The following is a 12,266-nucleotide window of genomic DNA, read 5'->3' on the forward strand; positions in this document are numbered from 1 at the left end:
TATATATATGTGTGTGTGTGTGTGTGTGTGTGTGTATATGTGTGTGTGTGTGTGTATATATATATAGAGAGAGAGAGATTTTTAATTATAAGCCTTTTGTTATAAGTTTGAAGTCAAATATTACTGTAGTTTATATAGATTTTAAGCCATACTCATTGAGCAAATTATATAGATTTTTAAACCATATCCAGTGAGCAAATTATAAATCCTTAGATAAGAGTTTAACAGCATAATCTTTTAACAACTGGTTTTTGAGAGCAGAGTGTGAAGAAACCAGAAATAAAAGATTTTTTAAGAATTGAGAAGCAGACCTTTAGAGATAAGAGACTTTGGGAGCGTAGTGCAGAGCAAGTTTAGATCTTTGGGGATCATTTGTCCCCTTGCAGTGAGAGTTTGGAAATCAGGTGTGTAGTCCCTGAAGGGAGAGGAGAGAGTGCTTGGTTTCCCGTAGGTGGCCTGGGAGGGGGAGGGGGAGGGGCGAGCAGATCCACAGGGCAAGGTGGAGAGTGAGAACAGAGCACTGCTTAACACATGCGCAGGAGTGGGCTCGGTGTGTGGGCACATTGCAGCCCCTGGGGAGGGAGGCCTGAGTGGAAGAAATAGGGCTCGGAACAAAGAGAAATAGGGAATAGGGACTTGCTTTCCATTCCTTCTACCACTCACAGTAGTCCTGAATAGCATTAGAAATTGTATTAGAAAGGCAAATAAATTTAGAGCCTTCGTGGTCAGGTTTCAGGTGTAGAGGCTGGAGGTTTTGTGAAGAGGGATATGAAGACACTGTTCCTGTGGATGAGAGGGGACGTCACTGCAGTCTGTAGTCATGGTGTCCCCAGTACTCAGGGGGGACCAAACAAAGACCAAGCAGTTCAGTGGTCATCACCACACCAACATGGGTGTCCAAGGCTTACCCTGGCTAAGCTGAGAGACTCGGCGCCCTGCTGCGGGCCTTTCATGGAAGCCAGGTGGCGAGGAAGAAAACCCAGCTCTGGAAGTAGGATCTCGTATCCATAGGGAAGGGATGAGGAGGAGCTGCCTAAGCCACGAGGGCCTGGAGGAGCTGTGAGGGTCCCAGGCAGCTCCAAAGTGGGGGTGGGTGAAAAGATGAGGAAGACAGAAGCTTGCTAGTTGTCGGCGGTGGATGGGGTGCTGAGCAATCGGTGAGCTGGAGAGCAGTTCTCATGAGGACCTTGAGGGTTTCTGTAGCAGCAGGAGAGACACCAGTGTGTCTAGAGCCCCCTGCCGAGTCATAACACCAATGTTATGACCTATGATGATGCGGGAAGGGGGTACCAGTGGTGGGCCCATGCCTACTGTACCATTATAGAACATTAACAGTTTAGTCTATTCAGATTAACAAAAGTGAATTTAAGTCTTTGCTAGTATGTGACCATTACATGTTTATTTCTGACTGGTCATAAATATGAGTTTATTATATTCTGTGTATCTTAGTTATAGGTTATAGACATAAAGTATTGGGTATGGTTAAAACTCATAACTTGGGCTTTTTCTGTTCTGCCGCCGCCATAACCATCCAGACTAAGGAAGACCCGGAAACTTCGGGGCCATATAAGCCATGGTCCTGGAGGCCACCGGAACGCTGCAGGCGTCCATCACCACAGGGTCAACTTCAACAAATACCTATCGGGTGACTTTGGGGAAGTTGGTGTGAGGCATTGCCGCTTAAAGAGGAGCCAGAGTGTCTGCCCAGCTGTCAACCTGGATAAACTGTGGATGCTGCTCAGTGAGCAGACACAGGTCAGGGTCAGTGCTGCAAAAACAAGACTGGGGTTGCTCCCGCCATTGATGCTGTGCGATCCGGTTACCACAGCGTCCTGGGGAAGGCAAGCTCCCTACGCAGCCTGCCATCGTGAAGGCCAGGTTCCTCAGCAGGAAATCTGAGGAGAAGATTGAGGGTGTTGGAGGTGCCTGAAGCCACCCAGGAGAGTAACTAAATGCTAACAGTTTTTAAAACTCATAACTCAGGGTTAATAGTTTAAAGTTTATGCTCAGATAATATTAAACCATGTGACATAATTCTAAAAGTGCATTTAAGGTGGGATATATTAATTTTAGAGACATTGAATTGTTTACACTTGTTTACAAAACCAAGTTAGAACTTGGCTTGCCTACTGAGAACTATGATTACGCTTTATGTCATAACTCTCAAAAAAGGTACTTTAATATTACAAAAACACAACTGAGGGATTTTAAACTTAAAAAAACATTGTTAGAGGCTTACAATATTAAAAGGTTAAAAATCACTGCCTTAAATATATAGCCTTGTTTTCTCTGTTAAACTATAATATAGCTTTAGATTTCTATAAGCTATAGATTTTTTTAAAAACTAAATCCTCCAGGAAACCCTTACGTGCTATAATGGTGCACTGGGCCATGGGCCTGCCGTTGTCACTCCTTGCCACATCTCCACTATAGATCATATCAGCAGTTACCTGGGTTCTAGGACAGGCCCCTGGTCCCCAGTATGAGATCCAATATCCACAATTACAAGGCTGCACCCCAGGGTGGAAGTAATCTCTCCTGAGGATCAGATTGGCTTCTCAAACAAGAATTCCTTGGGACATGGATCTGTGAGATCACACGTTGACAAAGACCTTTAATTTCACCTATATCTTCCCATTCCTTTCTCTGCCTGCCCCAGAGCTGCTATCAGAACCCCAAAGACAGACTCGGGGTCACTGGGCCAAAGCTGCTGTCAGTACCCCAAAAGCAAGATCAGGGTCCCTGGGCCCCTCTGTTTGTTCCTGTTCCCAATACACTGAGTCTCCTGTCCCTGCTTTCACTGTTGTCTCTTTAGCCTGGTATATTGTGGTGTGGTGGCTGAACCTGGCCTGTTGGAGCTGCTAGATCCTGGAGTCCTAAAATTCCCTTCACAGAAGGACACTGAATGATGAAATCCCTCAACATCCTCATCCTCTCCCTTTCCCCCAGCAGACATCTCCTGCTTTGCTTTCATGCAAAACTATACTTATTTATGGCTGGGTATGGTGGCACATGTCTGTAAGCACAGCAACACCTTGTCTCAGAATAATAATTATTATAAATGCCTACTGTGGCACGTCATCACTGAATTCTGCCCTCTAGCAGCTGGTATCCTTAAAGAGGTACACTGGGGGTAAAGGCGCAAAGCCAAAGTGATAAGAGTTCTCTGGCAATGGGCAGTGTGGTGGTTTCAATGAGGATGACCCCTATAGGCTCTTATACTTGAATGTGTCATTTCCAGTTGGTGGACTTTATAGGCAGGATTAGGAGGTGTCTTATTGGAAGAGGTGCGTCCTTGTTGGAGGAGGCATACTTCTGGGAATGGAATTTGAGGTTTCAAAAGCCCATGCCAGGCTCAGTCCACCTACCTCACCCCACCCCCGCCTCCACCTCCTTCCTGCAGATCAAATCTAAACTCCCAGCTCTGCTCTCATGCCATGTTGGCCTGCCCTTCTGATCATGGACTCACCCTATGAAACTGTAAGCAGGACCCCAACCAAATGCTTCTTTTATAAGTTTGGCCTTGGCCGTGCTGTCCCTTCACCACAGTGGAACAGTAACTAAGACCAAGAGAATGTAAGGAAGTTAAGCTGGGCTACAGGTGAGGAGCTGCCCAGGAGAACGGGAGTAGCAGGAGGCCAGGAGGCAACGCCGCGGTGACAATTGATCAAAGGCCTGAAGTGAAGACAAGTCTTGATAGAGGTGGAAAAGGGAAGTGAGTTAGCATGGGCAAGTAGGACAGACAAAACTAAAATGAAGTCAGACAGGTGGGTAGAGCAGATCGTGAAAGTTTTGGTGCAGACATTGAAGCTGCTCAGAGGAGGGTGGGCAGCCAGAGGAGGGCCTGGCGCAGTATGAGGAGTGTGGTCTTTGTCTCCTGTTTCTGTCATAGAGCCCTTAAAACCTTAGGCATTTCCTGAGTGACAGGACTGTCTTTTGTTGTTTATGTTGAGTCCCTTTGGATCCTGTTTAGGATATGCTAATGAGGTCACTTAAGGCCCTGCTTCTGAATGAGGCCAATCACCAGAAAGAGATGAGAGGATTACAGAGTGGGGACTGCCAGCCAGCCCTCCCTGCCAGACTAGGAGCGGGTGTGGGGGTCCATCAGAACCCACAGGGTGTGGGGGTCTATCAGAACCCACAGGGTGTGGGCTCCATCAGAACCCACAGGATATGGGGGTCCATCAGAACCGTCAGGGTGTGGGGGTCCATCAGAACCCGCAGGGTGTGGGGGTCCATCAGAACCCGCAGGGTGTGGGGTCCATCAGAACCCACAGGGTATCGGGGTCCATCAGAACCCACAGGGTGTGGGGGTCCATCAGAACCCACAGGGTGTCGGGGTCCATCAGAACCTGCAGGGTGTGGGGTCCATCAGAACCCGCAGGGTGTGGGGGTCCATCAGAACCCACAGGGTGTGGGGGTCCATCAGAACCTGCAGGGTGTGGGGTCCATCAGAACCTGCAGGGTGTGGGGGTCCATCAGAACCCACAGGGTGTGGGGGTCCATCAGAACCTGCAGGGTGTGGGGTCCATCAGAACCCACAGGGTGTGGGGGTCCATCTGAACCCACAGGGTGTGGGGGTCCATCAGAACCCACAGGGTGTGGGGATCCATCAGAACCCACAGGGTGTGGGGGTCCATCAGAACCCACAGGTACTCGGCAGTGGAAAGCCTGCCCAGCGTGACTGAAGCTCTAGGTTCAACACCAGCACCATAAAGCAAAAAACTAAACAAAGGTCAAGATGTGATGGCTCTGTGCTTGCTCCATATCTGTTGTTTTGTTTTGTTTTTCCAAGGTCTCTCTGTGTGGCTCTGGCTGTCCTGGACTAGCTCTGTAGACCAGGCTGGCCTTGAACTCACAGAGATCCGCCTGCCTCTGCCTCCGGAGTGCTGGGATTAAAGGCATGCACCACCACCGCCCAGGCAGCTCATCTATATCTGAAGACGTGGAGAGTAGCACCTCAGCAAGGGCAGGAAGCTCCACCCTGATCACTTCACTTTGTCCGTCTTTATCCACTTGATCATCTGTGTCCCTGTGGTACCCTCTGTGATAAGCCAAGTAGTACAGGAAGTGTCCCGAGTACCAGGATGTATCCTAGCAAATTAGTTGAATCAAAGCCAAGGCTTATGGCCAACTTGTTGAAAACGTCAGTAACAACAAACTGCTCATGACTGGCATCTTACGGCACAGTCCTACAGAACTGAGACCTCAGCATGTGAATACAGATCTATTTCAAGTTAATTGTGTTAGAAGTGGGTTGAATTACAGCTCAGCTGGTTGATATTCATCAGAGAATCTTTTTTTGGTAAGTTGGAGGAAAACCCCATAAACCCATAGGTGGATAAGTGTTCCATGACGTGTATGAAAGAAGAAAGAAAAGGCTGTCATTTAAAAATCCATTTTGAAGTAACATTATCAGAAATTTTAAGTTACATTTTTATAGGCTAATATACAGAACAGGCAACAATGACAGGGAAATGGGCTGGGAAGCAACCTGCCATGATTTTGTACACATTTCACATCTTTCTGGGTCATGCCATCTTGTATACACTCTGGGCTGCTGTCATCTCTTTGTGCCCAGTCTCTCCCTGGCACTCAGTGAAGGTCATAGACTCTGTCCTAGACTCCTATAGGCTCCCCATCTTCTTTCCGAGGTATGATTCTTTCTCATTTTCCCAAGATTCCCCACCAACCAGAACGTGATGAGCAGGTGGATGCTCCCTTAACCAGAACGTGATGCGCAGGTGGATGCTCCCTTAACCAGAACGTGGTGCGCAGGTGGATGCTCCCTTAACCAGAACGTGGTGTGCAGGTGGATGCTCCCTTAACCAGAACGTGATGCGCAGGTGGATGCTCCCTTAACCAGAACGTGATGCGCAGGTGGATGCTCCCTTAACCAGAACGTGGTGCGCAGGTGGATGCTCCCTTAACCAGAACGTGATGCGCAGGTGGATGCTCCCTTAACCAGAACGTGATGCGCAGGTGGATGCTCCCTTAACCAGAACGTGGTGTGCAGGTGGATGCTCCCTTAACCAGAACGTGGTGTGCAGGTGGATGCTCCCTTAACCAGAACGTGGTGCGCAGGTGGATGCTCCCTTAACCAGAACGTGATGCGCAGGTGGATGCTCCCTTAACCAGAACGTGATGCGCAGGTAGATGCTCTCTTAACCAGAACGTGATGCGCAGGTGGATGCTCCCTTAACCAGAACGTGGTGTGCAGGTGGATGCTCCCTTAACCAGAACGTGGTGTGCAGGTGGATGCTCCCTTAACCAGAACGTGGTGCGCAGGTGGATGCTCCCTTAACCAGAACGTGATGCGCAGGTGGATGCTCCCTTAACCAGAACGTGATGCGCAGGTAGATGCTCTCTTAACCAGAACGTGGTGCGCAGGTGGATGCTCCCTTAACCAGAACGTGGTGCGCAGGTGGATGCTCCCTTAACCAGAACGTGATGCGCAGGTGGATGCTCCCTTAACCAGAACGTGATGCGCTGGTGGATGCTCTCTTAACCAGAACGTGATGCGCAGGTGGATGCTCCCTTAACCAGAACGTGATGCGCTGGTGGATGCTCTCTTAACCAGAACGTGATGCGCAGGTGGATGCTCCCTTAACCAGAACGTGATGCGCAGGTGGATGCTCCTTAACCAGAACGTGGTGCGCAGGTGGATGCTCCCTTAACCAGAACGTGGTGTGCAGGTGGATGCTCCCTTAACCAGAACGTGGTGCGCAGGTGGATGCTCCCTTAACCAGAACGTGATGCGCTGGTGGATGCTCCCTTAACCAGAACGTGGTGCGCAGGTGGATGCTCCCTTAACCAGAACGTGATGCGCAGGTGGATGCTCCCTTAACCAGAACGTGATGCGCAGGTGGATGCTCCCTTAACCAGAACGTGATGCGCTGGTGGATGCTCCCTTAACCAGAACGTGATGCGCAGGTGGATGCTCCCTTAACCAGAACGTGGTGTACAGGTGGATGCTCCCTTAACCAGAACGTGGTGTGCAGGTGGATGCTCCCTTAACCAGAACGTGGTGCGCAGGTGGATGCTCCCTTAACCAGAACGTGATGCGCTGGTGGATGCTCTCTTAACCAGAACGTGATGCGCAGGTGGATGCTCCCTTAACCAGAACGTGATGCGCTGGTGGATGCCCCTTAACCAGAACGTGGTGTGCAGGTGGATGCTCCCTTAACCAGAACGTGATGCGCAGGTGGATGCTCCCTTAACCAGAACGTGGTGCGCAGGTGGATGCTTCCTTAACCAGAACGTGATGCGCAGGTGGATGCTCCCTTAATCAGAACGTGATGCGCAGGTGGATGCTCCCTTAACCAGAACGTGATGCGCTGGTGGATGCTCCCTTAACCAGAACGTGAATCGCAGGTGGATGCTCCCTTAACCAGAACGTGGTGCGCAGGTGGATGCTCCCTTAACCAGAACGTGATGCGCAGGTGGATGCTCCCTTAACCAGAACGTGATGCGCAGGTGGATGCTCCCTTAACCAGAACGTGATGCGCTGGTGGATGCTCCCTTAACCAGAACGTGATGCGCAGGTGGATGCTCCCTTAACCAGAACGTGATGCGCTGGTGGATGCTCTCTTAACCAGAACGTGATGCGCAGGTGGATGCTCCCCTTAACCAGAACGTGGTGCGCAGGTGGATGCTCCCTTAACTTGCTGACTTCTCAGCTCCTTGTCTGCTTTTATTCCCATTACCTCTTGGTCTCATTGTTAGGGCAAGACCGTCTCATCACCTGGGTTTTGATCTGCAAACTAAACCATAAAATAGCATTCTATTTTAAAATCCCAAACCCCTCTCTGTTCAGTTTTCTTCCTTATTTATGTATTCCTCAGCTTTCTGGAGAATGCCAGAACATTTGCTGATTATCATAACTGTCTTTCTGGGGTTTTTATGACCATTGCAAACATTCTTCACAGGTTGCAAAATATCCAGCCTTCTACTTGTCACCTCACTGCAATGAAACCCATCAAGCTCCTGTCACCCTTGTCACTCTACCCACCACATCTATCTCCCTCTTCTGATCCCAGCAGAATGAGGCCAAGGTCTTCAGCTCAATAACTCTTAGCTTCTGCTGGTAAGATTCCAGGTGCCTGAGCTCAGCCACCTTAACAACAGCATTGTCGGCTGATAGCAAGAACAAACAGAGCAAGTTAGCATTGTTAGCCGAGCCAGAGCCCCCACCTCACCCTGCCTGCTCGGAATTTACTGCCTCTACCTCACCCTGCTCGGAATTTACCGGCCTCAGAGAAAAGGCCACATCCACATATCTTACCTCAAGCATCTGTCAGAATCAACTGTCCCCAACCCCCAAAAGGTTACGTTTGTTAGCCGATCGGTTAACTAACCACTGTTGCTGAGTTCTGCTTCTGTAAAGGGTATTTACACCCTCAGCTTTTGCAGGACGGGGCCCTCAGCTCTTCTGATCTTGATGGACCCCGGCGCGTCGGCTCAATAAAATTCCTTTGCTTTTGCATCGACTCTGTACTCTGACTCTCACTGGGCTTCCAGGGATAGACTCTGACGACCTGAGTCTGACATGCTCTTTTCAGCACCCTGTCTCACTGTCTGCTTCTGATGACTCTGGCCTGTTTCCTTCAACACTTAGATTTGCTTACCCCCCTCTCTCTCTTACCTTAGAAACACACACAAACAACCCACTCTCTCTTACCTATCTTTCTTTCCCTCCTGTATTAATTGGTTTTTTTTTTTTTAAAGAAAGCAGATAGAGTGAACACACACACACACACACACACACACACACACACACACACACACACACACTTATTAGAATGGCTTTCATGTGCTCCATCTAGTCCAGTCATGGCATCTCTCAACTGAAAGCCCAAGACTGTTGTTCCGTCTACCATGCCGGATGCCCCAGCTGTACCGCCTAGTACTGAGGTTCATGTCAGATGCCCCAGCTGTACCACCTAGTGCTGAGGTCCGGGCTGGATGCCCCAGCTGTGCGGCCTCGTGCTGAGGTCCGGGCCGGATGCCCCAGCTGTGCCACCTAGTGCTGAGGTCTGGGCTGGATGCCCCAGCTGTGCCGCCTCGTGCTGAGGTCCGGGCCGGATGCCCCAGCTGTGCCGCCTCGTGCTGAGGTCTGGGCCGGATGCTCCAGCTGTGCCGCCTCGTGCTGAGGTCCGGGCCGGATGCCCCAGCTGTGCCGCCTCGTGCTGAGGTCCGGGCCGGATGCCCCAGCTGTGCCGCCTCGTGCTGAGGTCCGGGCCGGATGCCCCAGCTGTGCCGCCTCGTGCTGAGGTCCGGGCCGGATGCCCCAGCTGTGCCACCTAGTGCTGAGGTCCGGGCCGGATGCCCCAGCTGTGCCGCCTCGTGCTGAGGTCCGGGCCGGATGCCCCAGCTGTACCACCTGGTGCTGAGCACCTAGTGCTGAGGTCCGGGCCGGATGCCCCAGCTGTGCCGCCTTGTGCTGAGGTCCGGGCCAGATGCTCCAGCTGTACCACCTGGTGCTGAGCACCTAGTGCTGAGGTCCGGGCCGGATGCCCCAGCTGTACCACCTGGTGCCGAAGCTCTGGAGTGTTTCTAGAGACCCGCTGGTCTACATTGGAATCCCGATGATGTAGGTTCTAATACCACTGAAGAAAGACCTCAGCAACAAGACAGATGAACTTGCCATTGAAAGTAATAGCAAGCTCTGGGCTCTGTGGCACATGCTGGTAAGCCCAAAAGGCAGAGGCAAGTAGATCGCTGTGAGGTTGAGGCCAGCCTGGTCTACAAAGTGAGTCCAGGACACCAAGGCTACACAGAGAGACCCTGTCTAGAAAATACAAAGAAAGAAAGAAAGAAAGAAAGAAAGAAAGAAAAGAAAGAAAGGAGGGAGGGGGAATGAAGGGAAAGAAAATAAAAAACAAGCAGGCAAAAAGCCAAACGCTTCCTTCTTCCGTGTCCTTTTGTATGGGCTGTGACTGGAGGGTGGGAGCCAGATGGAGGGTGGGTCTTCAGGCCTCACATGGTCCAATCGAGAAACCCCCTCGCAGGCTTGCCCAGCTGCTTGGGTTTGGTTGACACCAGAGGGAGTCAAGTTGGCAGCCACGATTAGTCATAATACCTCCACTGCTAAGCTTATTGGAGAAGTGTTACACACACACACACACACACACACACACACACACGCACGCACGCACGCACGGGGGGGGGTGGGGTGGGATAGAGATATCTGAGTCATATTTAGAAGCGCAGGCCGGCTGAGTGGTGCAGCACGGCAGAACTCTGATTTGAGGAAGTCTACATTATTTCATTAAAGGGATAATTATTCCCCTGTCGGAGTGGGCATAACCCCTTGGGTTGGGTGGGGGGGGGGGTATCGAACGACCCTTTTACAGGAGTTGCATATCAGATAATTGCAATTTATAACAGTAGCAAAGTTGCAGTTAGGAAGTAGCGATGGAAGAATCCTGTGGTTGGCGTCAGCACATGAGGAACTGGATTAAAGGACCGAAGCGTTAGCTTGGAAACCACTGATCTAAGTGAAGACCCACTGTAGGCAACAGGCAACAAAGCAGGACAGCGCTTGAGCACACAGGTCCGAAGATTTACGGCATCACTACTAAGACAATAGTTTAAAAATAATTTCCGCCATGGTAATTTAGAGATCCAACGCAAGGTTGTTCACTAAAAGGACAGCTGCCTGGACTGGAGATTGCTGTCTCCCTCTCACACAGCGTCCAGACTGGGGGTGCTCGCTTAAGGGAGAAGAAATAACAAGAATATGAACCAGGGACCAGAATTTCCTTCTGCCTAACAAGAACTGAACTGCCAGTGAGGCCAAGGACGTTTCCAGCTTGTCTCCAAGGACAAGGGTCAAAGCTGTTTGCTTTTGGGCGCCTACTCTACAACTGCCTGTTCTCGCGCTGCGAACACCGCTAAGGTTTTATGTCACAGCTCTTTGTGTGTGCTCGGATTGTTAGTGGTGCATGCGTGTTGCCCTGAGTGACATACAGTTCAGACTATACCGAGTTTTCACCATGAACATTCCAGGGTAACTGAATTTTTTTTTTTCCAGACAAAGCATCGTTTTACAATCTTTCGTTTACTCCCCAGTTCTGTTTGCCTCTGTCCCAACCCATTTGGATTTATGTAGCAGAATATTTGAGACTGAGTCATGTATAAGGAAAATAACTCGTTTCTCATAGTTCTCAAGGCTGAGATGCCCAGCACCACAGATTCCTCTCGGCGCCCTTTGCCCCATCATCCCGTGGCAGACAGCAAGAAGGACCAAACTCCTGTAATCAGCCAGGGTTGCTGTAACAGGCCTGCTCTTTCAACAATGACCTTAATCTGCTTCTGAGGGAAGATCCCTCATTGCCCAGTTACCTCCAGCCAGCCCACTTTCTGGTCACAACAACAGGAACAGGGAGGTATGCTGGGTCATTTTAAGTCAACTCGACACAAGCTAAAGTCTGAGAGGAGAGAGCCTCCATTAGATCCACCTGGAGGGCGCTTTTTACTTAGCGATTGGTGTGGGAGAGCGCAGCCTGTTGTGGGTGGTTATATCCTTGGGCTGGTGGCCCTGGGTGAGCAAGCGATGGGGAGCCAGCCAGTAAGCAGCGTCCCTACATTAGCTGTTGCCTCTGTGTTCCTGACCTGTTTGGATTCCTGTCCCGACTTCCTGTTACATCAACAGTGATATGGAAATGTAAGCCAAGTAAACCCTTCACTCCCCAAGCTGCTATTTTGGTCACGATGTCTCATTGCATCAATAGAAACCCTCACTAAGACAGGAGTAGAGCTTTTTCCTTGGCTCACAGTTTAAGCGAGGACATAAGCCACCGTGACTGGAAGGGAACAGCTACAGGAGCCTGAGGTGACTAGTGACATTGGTGTCTATTTTTAGAAACCAGAGAGAGGGGGTTGGAGGAGAGGACAGAGACAGAGACAGAGAGAAACAGTTGTTCACCTGGCTGCCCCCAGGGTCCCAGTTGGTGGAATGTTACCGTGGACACGCAGAGGAGGCTCCCCTCCTTAGTTAAGTCTGTGGAAACCCCCTCACAGACATGCCCAGAGCCATGCCTTGTATGTGGTGCGTGGTCCGGGGAAACAGCAGTGCAGCGGGAGCACAGCAGTTGCTGTGCACGTGCCGTAGGTCCTTTGGCCAATTCTAATTCAGCTAACTGCCTCTTTCTTATTGGTTGATTAAGTTCTTCATATGTTGTAGGCATGTCTTTAACAGGCAAGTGATTTGCAAACAGTTTTCCTATCGGTAGGTTGTTCTGTTTTGTTGGAGTTCCTTCGAA

The 12,266-nt window shown here is 50.4% G+C and overlaps 1 pseudogene; it reads left to right on the forward strand.

The window, feature by feature from the left end:
• The first annotated feature begins 1,533 nt into the window (after positions 1 to 1,533).
• LOC127196153 (60S ribosomal protein L27a-like) lies at positions 1,534 to 1,930 on the forward strand (annotated as a pseudogene).
• Positions 1,931 to 12,266: the final 10,336 nt, after the last annotated feature.

Source organism: Acomys russatus, chromosome 1 (genome assembly GCF_903995435.1).
Source record: "Acomys russatus chromosome 1, mAcoRus1.1, whole genome shotgun sequence".
NCBI lineage: Eukaryota > Metazoa > Chordata > Mammalia > Rodentia > Muridae > Acomys > Acomys russatus.